At 42.0% G+C, this 15,801-nt stretch overlaps 1 protein-coding gene across 1 annotated transcript in view; it reads left to right on the top strand.

Annotated features, from left to right (window-relative positions):
* The window catches only part of COA5 (cytochrome c oxidase assembly factor 5), a 75,948-nt gene that overhangs the window by 59,232 nt on the left and 915 nt on the right, over positions 1 to 15,801 (top strand). The window contains exon 4 of the transcript XR_014574330.1: positions 13,959 to 14,022. The gene's annotated coding sequence lies outside the window, so the exon portion shown is untranslated. The remainder of the gene's footprint in view (positions 1 to 13,958; positions 14,023 to 15,801) is intronic.

The raw sequence follows: 15,801 nt of genomic DNA, 5'->3' as shown, positions 1-15,801 counted from the left end.
CTGTGAGACACCTTTTGTTGATTTTCTTCTTTTTGGTGGTCTTCGCTGGGCATTAAGATGTGGAGTAAAGATATTGTCTTCAGGGGGAATTTCTAGCTAAACTGACACAGAACCTAAAGGAAAACACTTCTGAAATATTTTTCAACACCTTTATTCCTTGCATAGAAAATGGGATTCCCTGTATTCTGTTTCTTTTAATGCATGAGCCCAGGTTAATACAGGAACTCTGTGATTTTACTATGAAGAATCTGCATAGTCTTTAGGAAAGCAAAAAAAAAAAACAAAAAAAAACTAACACCTTCCTTACAAAAATAAAGTTTCCTTACAAAAATAAAGTAACAGCTTTAGGAAAGAGAAGAAGACTGGTAAAAACAAAGCTAAAATTGTGGCAAGTTAATCATTCAGATATCACGGTCATGGTCTCTTTGTAATAGGAATGCAGAAAAGATGGTAAATAATCAGACTCCATTCAGTTTGGCTTGATACCATGTCCTGCAGCAAGAGCCAATTTTTAATGTAATTCTATCCACTGTTACTCATTGGGAGAGGGATTTCTTGCTTTCTAATTATGCATGTACATAAGTAGTTTAGTTTGGTTCGTGCTATATATATATGTGTATTTTTTTTTCTCTTGATGGTTCTTCAACATTTTAGCAGAAGAGCTGTTAGTATTTTCACATTCCAGTCTGCGGTGGTTTAAGCTTGGTACAGAATTGCAGTTATCAATCCAAGTGATTTTGATGCTTTCATTGTTAGTGGAAAAAATGTTTCTGCTGCTTTTGCTCGTTGCTGTTTCATAGTTTGTAGGCTGTAGAAATAAGAACTAAGGAAAAGAGAAATCAGAGGTTAGGGGTAGGAAGTAATATGAGGTATTCTAGATCAACTGATGCACTCTCAAACAAGTGAGTTCTTTGCTAGTGTTCAAGTGTGATGTCTTTAACAGTATGCTAAAAAGATGGTTGAAGAGAAATTCTAAAAGAGTATCTTTTGTAAACATTTCACATGTGTAGCTAGGAAGGTAGCATTTCGTTTCTGAATTGCAAGCTTTAGTATTTTATGTTTATTTCCCTGCTATTTCTCTATGAATCAACTTTGAAATCCATATACTGTAACAGGAAGAAAACCCTTTTCTATTTTGAATTGATATATATGACAAATCAGCTTTGTTTTGTATGGTGCCTGTTGGTGCGCTTCATACGAAGATGAACAATGGGTTACGTGTGTTAACCCATTTGCACTGCTGGGTTAAGTGATAAAGTCAAATAGCATCGCCACCCAGCCTTTTATTTCTTTGAGAAGGAAAGTAGGAATATAATATCTTTCAGATAGTATTTGTGTGGAAAGAGGAAAAATTGATTATTTTTTCCAGATTTTTCAAGAAGGCACTGTTGGGAGCAGTGGTTGTGGATAAAACAGCCACCCAGAGCTTTGAGCAAGTGAGCTCAAGTGATTGTATTTTGCCGTGCAAGTTTGTTGGTATTTATTCAGCTTTATGGAGAAATGGATTTGGTGGTACTCCAGATTATCTGTAATTGAGAGCTTGGATATCTTGTTCTGCAGTGAAGGGAAGAGACAGCACAGACAAAAAAAATTCTGATGATTTTTCTTCAAGACTTAAAGTAAAAACAGCTTGTAATTTCCCCATTGGGTCTTGTTTAAAAACTGTTCTTTTTCTCTTTTCCCAGAAGCACCGGTAAGTACCAGTAAGTACTTGGCATCCAATACAAGATGTCTTTTATTGGAGTAGACAAAATAAGTGCACTAAATAGGAGCATCACAGACTAGTCTATGACCAGCTGCATCCATCACTAGTGAGATGACACCGGCATATTGTAACTTAACGTTCTGGCTTTGAAATCATATAGCCCAAAAAGCATAAGGTGTATTCTGTCCTGAGGTCACTTTCCATACTCGTGATCAAAAAAGGAAAATCTGAATGTGAAAGCTGAAAAGATTGTGGTAGTAAAGGTGCTTGAAAAGCAGATGCAGCAATTACCACATGGTCACAGCTGTCCCAGAACCGGGAAGAAAATCGTGGATTTTAAACTATTGACTCCTGCAGTCTGATCTGTAATCTTGGCAGAATAAAGAGTCCTTTTCTAATATGACTGATTAGATTGGGAAAATCCATGTAGATAAGTCTGTGCAAACTTTTTTGTCACTTATGCAGGAGTGACTTGTGGGTGTCACTGGGAAGGAAAATAGAACGTGCTTTACGCTGGTTGTCTTGGTGCCACCATTGTCCGCTCCCAGATAGAAAAGGCAAATATAGCTGCAGTTTTGTGGTGTTTCCTGTTACACCAGTTTAGCTGCACACGAAACTGCCCATTTGTGTAGTGGTCATAGTGTTTTAAAAAATGAAATCTTAGTAAATATCTTACGTTTGCATCTTCTACTTGACTGTACTGTCAAACTTTTATACCTTCTCCCCCGTATAGACTTCTGAAAACACTGATCGACTTGTAAGATTGGACTTCAGGGTACCAATCAATCGAATTAGCTACACTGTGAGTGGGGCTTAGATCATTAAAAAATTTATAGTACAGCAGAAGCATAGAGAACAATATTGTTGTGACTTTATTGTGAATGGAGGTTGCATCCCTGAAGGTTGTCTAGCTCTGCGTTTCACAGACGAGATAATGCTGCAATTCTGTAGCTCGTTGTCTGTGGAGTTGTCTTTAAAATCTGTCTTCAATATCGCAGAGCCATCCCTCCTGTACTTAGCCTCAGGGCTTTTCAGAGTGGAAGAGTTAACAAAGAGCTGACATTTGTTGAATGCACACTGATACCAATGTTTCTGCATCACCCATGGGTAGCCTGAATTTTCATAGGGGTTTGGTACAGTTACAGGTTCGGTATTAAAAGACGTGCTGGGCACAGGTCAAGTGCTGGTCTCACGCATTTCAGCCAGAGGTGCCTGGCTTCATTCGCTGTAGGTAATGCCAGACTCTGATTTTTTTTTAACTCACTTTCATTGTTGTTAGTGAGTTGCTTGTTTGTTTGCTTTTTCTAAGTGCATACCTCACAAAGAACTATTTGCCATGTAGGATTTCAGTTACAGTTTGGTTTTATTTTCTTTGTTGGAAAAAAATGACTTTTTTTTTTCTTAATTGGATAAAGAGGTATTATTAGGCTTCCATTTTTCACTACTAGAAAACGCCCAGAAAGGCTTATGCTCACACTTCCCGAATACAAATTTTCTTCTAGATTAAGACCAAACATGGAAAAATGTAGAATGTTAGGTGAATAATTTGTGTAGTCCTGAGCAGATGGAAGCAATGTAAAATGGAAAAACAAAGATTAGTCCTGACAGTCACAGCTGGTTTGGTTCTTATAACGTTTAAGTCAGTGGTTTTACATTGTCCATCAGCTATGCAAATAAGCCCATGAAAAGTGACTAAGGAAAGCAAGCCTACAATCAGTAGCTTTAAATTAGCTGATACTGAAATGTTCTTCCACTGGAAAATTTTCATGGAACTTTCAAATCAGAAAAGACAGAAAAGAAAGGCACGTTATAATTCACAGTGATACCACTGCAAGTGGGCAATCATTTTTTGTTTTTAGTGGAAGCAAATAGATTGTGCTTGGAGCATGGATCCCAGCGACCACAAACTATCCTGACAATGTTATTTCTCTCTCTCTCATTCTTGCATTGTTAGTCCATAAGGACTCTCTAAAAGAAGCTACAGATATGAGATCTGCAGGACTCAAAAAGCTGGAAACTTAGTAAAATTAGTGCTCCCAGCTGCTTAAAGATTTCTCTCCAGAAATACAGGATGACAGGAGCATCTGCTGGTGCAGGTAAATGGTGAAGAATGACATTAAATTCTACATCTGTGCTGCTACAATAAAATCTCTTTTTATGGGCAAAGATGAATCACTTTATATCTAATGCCAAGAAGCTGTTGTTGTTGATATAAATAAAATCTTTGTAGTCTAATTCAGGAATCATTCTTTGTCCAGATCCAATAATTACAGGAAAAGAAATACTTAATGCAATTAAAACGATTGGGCGCGTGCAGTGCCTACCTCTTTTTCCTGCTGTAATGCTCACCCTTCCCCTGCTCCTCTGGATCCTAAGGTTGGTGGTTTCATTTTGCTGGTGGGGATGGGGGTGTTTCAGCAAGCTGTCAGCATCTGAAGTCCTTCACTGGGAGGAAAATGATGTTTGTGTTGAGGGTTTCTTCTTCTTCGCTCTAGGATCCACCTGGGGTCATTTTTCATGTTTGCTAACAAGCTTTCAAACTTGCCTCTTTCTCCACTGGTTTGCAGTAACACATTACATCCGAATTTGGCATGTGTGGTACTCTTCACACACAGGATACTATTTCTTTCTTCTGTTTATGACCCCTAAAAGCAGTTTTGGCCATCCTCACGTCTATATTTCTTTAGGTGACCATGGGTGAGCCATCTACAGACACGGTGCCTCCAGTGTCTATAGTCTGTGCCCAATCTCTTGTTCTCCTCCCTGCTGCATCCTCCATCTCTGCTTCTCAAGACCTCTGTTATCGTACCAGGCCTGTATTTTTCTACGCCACATCATTGTTTTAGAGTTGTAAAATCATGATGGTACCACGCAAAAATAAACAGAAGTAATAACAGTTAGTCACAGACATCTGGGCAATCAGGAAAAAGGGTTGTTAGAGCTGAACCGAGTTAAAACAAAGTTGCGGGCAGGTCAAGAAAAGTTCAGACAAGGCAAACCTGAGAAGCCTCAGTCCGGCCTTGCAACCCCTGCAAAGCCCAGGGCCAGTCACTGGTGTTGGTGTAGGCTACCACAGGGCTACAGGATAACGGTGCTGCCAAGTGCAGGGCAACACTGAGTTGTTGCCCTACCAGTGACCAGTAAATGTGGTCGTAGTTTGGGGCGCTGACTCCTGGGGTGCTCCTCACCCCAGTCTGGGAGGCGCCTCACAAGATCCCAGCCCTGCCCGTTGTGGTGTTTGCCTCAGTGTCTGTCACTGCCCACTCTCAGAGGGGGCCGCAGGCTTCATTAACCTTTTGCTCTGAGCCAATTTTCATGTTCAGCTCTTGGTCCTGCTCTTGTGCCAGAGGGTAGTCCCTCTAGTCTCTTAGTTTAACCCAGTGCTGAAAGCGGTTTTGATTAGGTGGCAGACTGTGATCCAGCAGAGCCGAAATGCAGATACCTGCTCTCAGCTAGGCCGGAGGAGCAAGGCAAGGAGCTGTGGGCAGAAGCACCATCCCTGCTGCCTTGCCTTGGAGATTTGACTGCTGGGGTTGGCAGCTTGCGTATGAATTCCTGAGAAGGTGTGGTGGGAGGAAGGCAGGAATACTGAGGCGCCAGGAGGTAGCAGGAGAAGCTGGCGTCACTGCTGCTAGCCTTCAGCATATAAAAAAAAAAGTCAAGTACATCAGTCGTGAGAGTGACTTATTCATGAACTTTAAGAAAAGCAAATAATTTGGGATGCATCCTTTGCATTTCCAGGCTTTTCTGCATCCGTGAGAAATGTGCTTTAGAAGAAGTGAGATCCTGATAAACTTGGCCTGCAGCAACACACCACTTTTATAAGGAATGCTAGCGCTTGGAGAATTGACAAAACCATGACATTTAAGCTCGTATTTTTGAGTACTGAGTGCTGCAAGGAACTCGGCACTAATATTTGCCCTTTGTCCTTGCATAGCGTTTGTATCTTTTATGGTCGTTGCTAGCATCCCTGCTGCAGTTGTTATTTTTTCAAATAAACTTCTGTAGCCCTCAAAATTACGTCAATTCTAAAGACTGATCATTAGCAATTGCTGAAAATAAGCCAGTAGATTAAGGATACAAGTATTTGAAAATAGTTTTTAAAAAAACTGGATTCCGGAAATGCAAGATCTATGGCCATAGCCTGTAGGAGGCTGAAGTTTTCTCTGAATTTGTGACTGAATGTTTATTACATTTGGTCTGTTAGTGGATGGGAGTGAAAGAAAAGAATATTGTTGGAGCAGGACAAAGAAAATGTTGCACAGCACATACTGCAGCTACACAAATCCTTGCTACCTTCACGTGTTGGACAGACTGCTTTCATCTGTACTGTATTGGGGTGAGGAGACATGAACCTGTGAAGAGCCCACAACAGTTTTGTTTGTCCATGAGTGTTTCTATGCTTGTTTATTTTACACATTAAACTGATCAGAATAGTAGGAATGCTTCTAATTACTCTTTTCAAACTTTGTCTTTTCTGTCTTAGAGCTGGCATCACAATGTCCCCTGCAAGATACTTATTTTTTGTAACAGCTCATCACACCTCAAGAGCGAATACAGTATTTCACTAAGGCTGATATTCAAAGCTAAAAAACCTCATGCAAATTTTCACAAGCTGGGGACAATTGTTGAAATATGATATTCTACTAGAAAGCTGCTGAACTTACATTGGAGAATTATTTGTAGTTAAATATGTAGAAATATTTCAGTGATATTTGGTCTGATTTCTATAAGTAAGTTTACTTCAAGGACACACAAGCCACTTGTGGTCTGTTTTTTTTTGTAGGTCACATACTTTAATCTAGTTTGTGTTACTCATTTAGGCCTTTTTAGTTCATCAATCAAGTAAGGCAGATTTCAGTATATTCCAAATATTTTTCCGGTGTGTTTTAAAAACCGCCCAAGTCTGTCAATACATGTAATCTTTTCCAGAGAGTTGTTTTTCAGTAGCTCTGCTGGAAGTTAAGAACCCATTCAGTAAATGACGGTCAGGTCCTGGTGGCAGCAGTTCAGTTCGTTCTTGCTAGGGACATTGATTTTTGCAAATGTGGTGAAACGTACTTTCTCTTAAAATCTGAGTGTTAAAAATATATAGGCAAATACGTTGGTCAGCAAATTTGTGTTCCTGATTTCTATGAACTGTTTCAGTAGGCCTTGCTTGTATCTTCCTATTTCTGTTTTCTTCTTTCTAGCTTGTAGTCTTTCTGTCCGCTGCTGACAATTCCTACCAACACAGTTGCTAAAATGAAACTATTGCATTTGAAGTGTAGAAAGGTTTGTTGCTCTGAAGTTACGGTCTTAACGTGTTTTTTTTTTTTGTTTGTTTGTTTGTTTGTTATTTTGACTTTTCTGAAAATCCTCATAGTGTCTTTGCTTGTGACCTGGAGTGGGCAAGTGGTGACATCCTGCGACTTCTGAAAAGCTGCTTCTTAACGTGGTCAGGGTTTGATGGAAAATGAAATCGTGGCTTCCTTTTCTGAAAGAGAGATGTCTGCAGCTGTTCCTTGCCTATCTAGCAGAAAGCAGTTGGACAAACTGCTGTGTCTCAGCCCCCGTCGCCTCCTTTCCCACTTCCCCTTCTCATTGCTCTTCATGAGAGTGCAGCTGCTGTGACGGCGCTGTGCGGGGCAGGGAGGACGGGCGGGTGGTGGCGTGAGTGCGGGCGTGTGGGAGGGAGGGAGGCACAGGATGCGGGGGGCAGCTGGGGCAGCACGTCTGCATCGTCTGCCCCAGAGCACAACCATTGCATTGGGCACTGAAGGCAGAGGATAACATGGTCCCGTTAGTTGTCCCTGTCTTGCAGCATAGCCAACAAGTGATGAGCTCTGCGTTTTGCTCCATTAGTCCCAAGCCCTACCACTTCTCGAGAAACAACTCAGCTCTCCACCTTTCTTCAGACCTACCGGCTGTCCTCCCTTCTGGCTGTTATCTCCTCACCTCACAGCTGCCCAGAGAAGCTGTGGGTGCCCCATCCCTGGAGGTGTTCAAGGCCAGGCTGGATGGGGATTTGGGCAGCCTGGTCTGGTGGGAGGTGTCCCTGCCCATGCAGGGTGGGTGGAATTGGGTGATCTTTAAGGCCCCTTTCCACCCAAACCTTTCTGTGATATACCAGTAGCTTCTGGTTCCTTTCTGGAGGCCCTAAAGGCTGTAGCTCAGCCAGGGCCAGAGGAGTATGATAGGGGCCCCTGTATTTTCACTTATGCTTTGTCTCGTTTGTTTTTTTTTCATGGAAAGGACAATGGCCAGGAGAACTACTGTGCCTTTCCATGTCATTTCATCCCACAGCATTTCCACGCTGTGATTGGATTTCCCCTCAGAGCACAGCTTTCCTCAGCTCTACAGAGCAGCAACTGAGGCAGACGTGCTGGCTGCCTTCTCCACAGTTTCTCCTCACAACTTGGACAAGAAAGCAAACCAAATCTTGGGGGTCTTTGGCCCAGCTCCTAAGAATCCTGACAGGATTTTCTGGATGAATTTGGTCTCTGACAGTGCCAATAAGCTGGGGTCTCTGCATGCTGTCTAAATAGATTTTCAGGGAAAGTAAGACACTGGCAAATAAGAAACTGGCAAGACACCGAAGCAGCAGTTGCGCACATACGCACGCACACCTTTTATCTTACAGGGTCGTCTTACTTTTAACCCACAGGGTAGGACTGGAGTGAAAAAGGATTCCTTTCACCCTGACAGCTGTCCCAGCGAGGCGTTGAAATGAGAACAGTGGTGGGAAGTGTAGACTGTTGTTGGATTGTGTGGAGCTGGATGCTTTATGCTTCAAACCGCCAGCATCCCACTGCTTGGGAAGGGGGGGCTGTTTACGTGACTGCAGAAGTGAGTCGAGGGAAGAGCCTTGCAGTCAGCATTTTGGCCCACAACAGCCCTCTCCCCCACTGATTTGGAGAGATTGGGGTAAACAAACAAATCTCTTTGTTTTCCAGGAAGCACGAATGAAAGCAGCACAACGGAAACAGATATCTGGAACCAAACAAGAATTATTTTGTTAGAAAAGACATACAAAATCATTGCCAATAGGCACAGACTAGGCATGCACAATATAAGAAAAAAGATGTATCAGAAGTACACACACACACCCAGTTTAGAAGTACAAACCAAATGTTGATGGAGATACGCATTGACAGATTTGTGTTAGTTGCAGCAGTTTTGCTATGCTGCATCACTGCTGGTAATAACCTTTGAGCAATATTACTCCCACACTAGCATTTATTTCAAACTTTCTAAATACATGACACTGATTGTTTCATTTCCTGAGTCAATTAATTATGTCTTATTGAAAGCCACATATGTTAGAGAAATAATCTGTACGTTTCTGGCTTGCCCTCTGCTGCTGTTTGGTATTTTTAATTTATATAAACGTTTCAAATGGTAAGTGTAGGAAGCAGAGCATGTCAGATGAATGCCACATGAAAATGAAGAGTGCTTGGGAGATTTTCTGGTGTGTTTGTGACCTAATGGAGCATTTTTTTCCATCTGGGAAAATTCAGAGTCAAGAAAGTAAACTAATGTTTAGTCTGTGACCCCGGAGTACAGCTGAAGCTGAACACAACCCAGTGGTTTCCGAGCAGAATGTGAGATCTGACCCAGGCACACAGAGGACAGCGCTAACAGTAGCTCGTCAGTGATTCCCGGGTTGTTTTGACCAGAATAAACTGCCTTTAAGTAGTGCTACGTTAGTCTGTGAAGTGGATAAGTATCGCAGGCAGACAGTTCAGATAGTTCCCTGGGCTTTCTGTTGTAATCAGATTTGAACCAAAACTTCCCACTGCACATGCAGTTCGCGTGCTTTTATTCCTCTGTGTTTTCTGTGGTCCCCACAGCCTCTCACTGCCTGTGTGATGGGGGATATTTCATTGCCACCCGTCGTGTCGGAGAAGAGAGCCAGCCATCTGTAATCAACAGCTGTAATGAACACTGCAGCAAATGTAAGGGTGTATCTGGTTCATCTCCAGGCCATAAACTGCCAGATTTTTTTACTTTTTTTCTCCCGTTCCTCCCTTCTCCCCCACCCCTTTCCTGCAGCAGGAGGACCTTGGAGGAGGAGGTTTAGCTCTCTGCTTTGCCAGCCATTACTACACTGTTTCTGCTCTGTGAGCATCAGGTTATGGGGAAAGGTGGCTTCAGAAGAAGGAGGCTTTAGGAGGGTGCCCAAAGGACCGGCACATTCAGCCGTTTGTTCCCCGTCCAAACTCCTCAACAGTGAATATGTCATTCGCCAGTCTCGTGGGCTTCTTCCGTGTCTGCGTGGGCAGTGTGAGAGGCCCAGGTGGTATGGAAAGAAGTCATCCCGTGCACAGGAAGCTTTACTGTAACATACCCTGTATATTTCTCGTGAAGATCCTAAAGATTAACCTAGAGAAAAGACCATCCGTAAGCTGTTGGTAAAACAGTGGAGGAGGCTGAGAGGGCTGGACTTGAAGCTGCTCTGTAGCAAGGCTCGTCGTTTTCCATGGCGTTGTGCCGTGTTCAACATGATAAGAAATCTGCAAAGCGAAAAAGAGCTGTGCTTTTTCTTTTTTAGTTAGCAAACCTGCACCTTACGGATGCTCTCTTTCACATGGGCGTGTGCACAATCTTGCGCTCGCAGAAGGAGTACTGAAGAAATAGAAGCGTTGTGAGCACAAGAAAAAATAAAACGGTATCTCATTAAGCTAGGAAGAATGTTAATTGTGTTTCGGTTGTGGATATAGACAAACGGTCTTCATTTGCACAAAGAACTAAGCGGCCTAAATTGCACTTTTCTATTAGAAGTACCTAAATAGATTGAGGAGAGAAAATCAGGTTTTTAGATTAATTGGGTTTGCTGAAGCTTCTCATGACTTTGTGGTGGGGGTGAAGGATCAAGAAGAAAGAGTGTGACTTAGATTTGTGTAAGTAAGTGGGAGAGGGTGGAAGGGAAAACAAAGAGAAAGCAAGCTACTTCCTGCTGCTGAACAGGCATTTTATCTAAATATCACCGAAAGGTCGCTTTTGGGGATTTCCATGCTGCACAGCTACGTTCATTGTGTCTTGCAGCAGTTGATTTCTTTTTCTTGTGGAGGATGTTTCCCTGTTCTTGCTGAGGTCACCCCCTTGATCAGAGTCCTCAGGAGGGCTTCCGGAGGACAAGAGATACCATTCAGGGCAAACTTGTTTTCTGTTCCTGATAGTGGGGTTTCTGGTCAGTGAGAGGAGGAAACATTGAGCCGTCTCAGGAGGGGAAGCTAGACTTAAGGAGCCGACTGAGGGGGGAAGGCAGCCTCTCTGTGGGGCTGACGGACTAGCACCTGCTGAGGATGTTTTGGTTGGGGAGGTAATCTCGGTGGGAGGCAAAGGTTCACACTGGGTGCTGGCACCGCTTGCTTCTTTCCGCCTTCCCAGGTGGCCTGGTAAAGGGGATGTCCAGGGTCACCGAGGGCGCGAAGGGGAGTGAAATTTGTCAACCCATAGATCTGCAGTTGGCGTTGAAATAGTTTATATTTGGTCAATGGCAACAGCTGGAGCATTTGCAACTCATGGGAGGCTGCTGGTAGGACAAATAAATGAGCCATAGCTGGTCTTATGGCTGCATCCATCTCCGCATTTTGTTTCAGATTAGGAGTCCATTTCGGAAGTAAATCTTGCGATCATCCCCAGTCACTGCATTTTTTGTTCGTATCTTGGAGCACACGAATCAGGCTTCTTGCCTGAAGCTAAGTTGGAGAGGGCACACTGTTTAATGTGTGTTCATTCCCCGGAGCCAAATTAGCTCTGGACCATAGTGCTAAGTATCACCTTGAGGTGTGCACTGGGTGGATATCAGCTTCTTGCACCAGCTGCTTCATTCTACAGATCCCATCCTTACTAGCATCGATATCCTCTGTGTTGTTGCTCCCATGGGCTTGGCTGGAAGGAAAAATCTGACTCCAGGTATCAAGCTCATGCCTCCGATTTTTCCTTTTGTTGTGTGACCTGCATCAGATTCAGGACATTCAGTGTGCTGTTAAAAAAGACAGAAGAGCAAAGTGCTCATGAGACTGCAAAAACAGCAGTTAATTGGTGTCGGTCTTAGGAGGCTTTTGCTGGAGCTGCAGACCTTGAGCTGGCGTGCTGCTCTTGGGCTGCCTCTGCAGCCCTGAGTGATGGGCTTGGTCCAGACCTTCACCTCAGACCCTGAGGCAGGGTCAGTAAGGTTCCTTGCACCCTCCTTTGAAATGACTACTGGAGATGGGATGCTGGAACTGCTGGAAGATTGGTCCTGAGACAGCGTGGCAAATCTCATTTAAATACTGAGGTTTTCAGTAATTGGAGGTAAAAAGGAAGAAAAAAAAGTATCTGATAAGCATACTAGAGATGGTGCTGTTACATGCAAGGAAATGTAGTCATAACTTAGTGTCTGGTATTTCATCCTTTCCTTTGTTTTGTCCATGATGATACAGTTAATAAGATGCTAATTGAAAACCTGGCTACGTTGCAGATTCAATGTATTGTTTTTCAGGCAGTATTCGTTTCCACTTTTTTGATCACTCACTGTATTGCTAAAATATTTTCAACCTGAGCACAGGAGACTTTTTACTATGATGTTACCTGAAGAGGCCAGTTGGCTGGAGGTGCCCTTTTGATGTTTCAGAGTGGATTGTTGGGAAGCAGCAACCCTAATTTGTAAGGTCCAGAGAGTGGGCCTGGCAGTACAGAGAGCAGTAAAACAGTTTGTTAAGTACCCACAATTACTCTTTTTCACTCCACCTTGGAGATGATGGTAAACTGTCAGCAGGATTTCATCCCCAGACCTTTTTTCAAAGCATTAAATGAGCTGCCACATTTTCCATTTCTCTGTTATGCTCCTCCTGAAGATTTATCAGCAACATCCACTGTTCACAGTATTAGTAAGGGCAAAGCCAAAGGCTATGTGTAGGTGTGTCATGCTGTGTTCCAGATGAGATTTGCCTGGACATGATGACTGAATTACGTTGCCCTTTGGGACAGGAGTGATACCTGTCTTAGGTGCCATCTCAGGAAACTGCCAGGTGTGTTTGTACTACCTTTAATTCAGGAGGAATCACGCCTCCACCGATTTCTATCAAAAACACGATCATAAAGTTGCAGTGGTAGAAATGGTTGCAATCCAGGAGCAGCTATTGTTTGGGTCTGTCAGGCCATGCAGTGAATGGGAGGAAGTCATCCCTGCCTGAGCTAGCACAACTGGGGGAGGGATTCGGTTTGCCCAGCTGCAGTGTCAGGCCTAAACTAGTCATCTAAATTGTTTCTAAAATGAGAGCGAGAGGTATCTTCATGGCGTGATTCATCCCACCTACCCTGGGAAATGGAGAATCATTTTCTGGAGGTGCCTGTGTCTCACCATTGATTACGTAGAGAACCTGGGCAATGAGGTGAGATCAGCTACTTGCCTCCTACGCGAATGAAGTTAGGTGAGATGAAACCCTTTCCGTAAGTGATGATAAGAGCTCAGACCTGTTTTCTTAAGCAATCCTCGGTTATTGGTAGGGCTGGCGATGAAATCCAAAAGCTGAGCCTCGACTCCCTCATCTCTTTTGTTTGTATGCCATACATGTGAGGTCTTAAAAGGCATATCCTGTTCATGTAAATATACTTGAATTAGATGGTACATTTAGCAAATGCAAACCTTCAGGTAACCTGTAGTATATTTATAAATAATTCACTTTTCCTGTATGCCTATTGCTAGCTGTTCATGGAAGCCTACCTCACGTAATTTCACCAAATGGAGAAACAGCCCTACGTCCCGATATTTTGATTTTCTGTGTTTTGACTACTTTGCATGATCTTTCCTTGTGATGTTTTAACTCTTATAACTCTTCCAAACAATATAAATTGGGAAGTTTAACTTATAGAAAAGCAAGTATAGTAACTTTTTCATTATAGAAGCTTTTCATTCTTAATGTGTATCATCTACAATCCTTTTTCTTATAGCACCAGGCCTTTCTGTAAACATTTTAATGTATGTTTCTTACAGCCATTGCACCTACTCACCAAATTCTGACCTGAAGTCAGTCCTTTTCAGCATAAGCTTATTTCTTTGTGTTCCTGCTCTGTCTGGCTATTGCTATCACCAGTAGTGGGTCAGGTTCATCAGAGGATTGTACTCTTCTTTATTTGCCTCTTAGTTTTCAGTAGATTTTAATGCAAGATCTAGTAATCAGAAGTGAAACTTACAGTTAATCTAAGAAGGATACTTTTCTGTTGGCAGTGATTTACACTGTATAAAAGATTGATTATTTATACTGATTGTTTTGTTCATTTCCAGATGTGGACTTAACCGATGTTATGACATGCAAAATCCCTCCGCACATGAGGAAAAGAGCCCTCTTGTAAGTAAGATTATTGTAAGCTATTGCCAGTAAATTAAGAATTTATCATATTATCATAGGTGATAAATTAATATTGCAATGTAAAGGAACAGTTGAGGACTTAGGCTTGGAATATTATTCTCAGTAATATTTAGATAGAAATAGTTTAAAAAAAATCTATCCCTATTTTAACTTTTGAAAGATTGACCCTTTTTAAGGATGTCAGCAATTACAGAGATTCTGATTTAAAAAAAAAAGTAGACTCTTTCACCTATCTGCTGTTTGATTCTTAGCTATGAGAACATGTTAGTTATTGTCTAATAGGGTATTTGTAGGATTTGGGGGAAGGGACTATGGCATCCTGCCTAAATCTCTGCAACCACATTTTGTAGCTGTTCTGTTTCATTAGGCACTTAGGTTTAATGTACTTACAAACCATTAACATTACATTACATAAAGAACAAACCAAGAAAAATGTATTGCTGAAAGAAGGAAAAAGAATAGAATTGTGAGGGACTTGTAAACTGGCAAAGAGTTCTGATGGAAGTTTTATTTGACCAAATCTTAGGACATTCAATACTATTGCAGAAAGACTGGTGGTTCTCTAGCCACTTTACCACTTAAATGTTAAAAGAAAAGATAAAAAGCTTTTTTACTGTCAGTAATCAGACATGGGAACAACCAGGTTGCCCAGAGAGGTTGTGGAGTCTCCATTCTTGTCCACAACTCAGCTGGAGGCAGTCCTGAGCAACTTGCTCTAGGTGACACTTCGTTTGAGCAGAGGGTTTGGGCTAGATGAACTCCAGAGGTTCCTTCCAACCTCTGTGATTCCAACCTCGACTATTCTGTGATTCCGCAAGAACTGGAAAACTACCTGCTCCAATTTTTGGCTGTCATTTTGCATGCTGTTAGAGTTTCAAAGCTTTTGGAGATGGGATGTTCAGAGTTCTCAATTTCTGCTTCTTCCACTCAACAGTTTCCTTTTTTTTTTCTACTTGGAATTAGTTTATGACATCCTATTAATGATTTAGTACTGTATTGAGTACGACAGTATTCAGTTGTGAATTGAATCACTGAAGGAAATTACTAGTTCTAAGGGGCAATAGACCGGCCCATCTGCTGGACATGGCCCAAATTCCTTCCTCCTTAGAATTAGTTGCCCATTTCAAATCCCATTCCTAATCTCATGTAGATGGCCAGGACTGTGCTCAATTCAGTAGTCTTTGGTACTTAACTTGCATCTAAATATTAGATGTTTAGTGAACCAGAGCTAGTTAAGGAGACACTTGAATTCCCTGTGGAGAGAGGGAGATTATTTTGAAGTGTTCCAGAGGGAGGTGCTCATTAAATTTAGAGTTTTGAGTTAAGCAGGTTGAATATTCCTCTGGGTGGCCCTCAGACAGATTTAAAATGCCTTTTAAAAACACAAGTAAAAGTTAGGTGGTTTATTTAAATATAATGCATCTTGTCCGTTGTTAGGTCCCTCAACCTAAGAGGAAAAAAATGCTACCATTATGCAGTGTGGTTCAAATATTTTGTAATATGAATAAAGGGCTTCTCTGAGGGCATTAATCATTGTATTTCTACCTTTCAGTTTTTCAGATTTTACTCCTAATGTCACTTTCTAAATGAATGGATTTTGTCAAAATACTGTGAAAGGAATAGAAAAGTTCCGTAAGTGCAGTGCTGACGTGGCTGATGGAAGGAAAATACAAATTTACCAGTGAAACCAAGTGCACTACATTTAACCAAATTTAACAACGTAATCAAATGTTCTGTGGGCACTGTGTTTCTTTTCTA

Source organism: Anser anser, assembly GCF_964211835.1.
Source record: "Anser anser genome assembly, chromosome: 1".
In the NCBI taxonomy this organism is placed as follows: Eukaryota; Metazoa; Chordata; class Aves; order Anseriformes; family Anatidae; genus Anser; species Anser anser.
The sequence above is the reverse complement of the archived record's forward strand: the minus strand, read 5'-3'. Positions and strand labels throughout refer to the sequence as shown.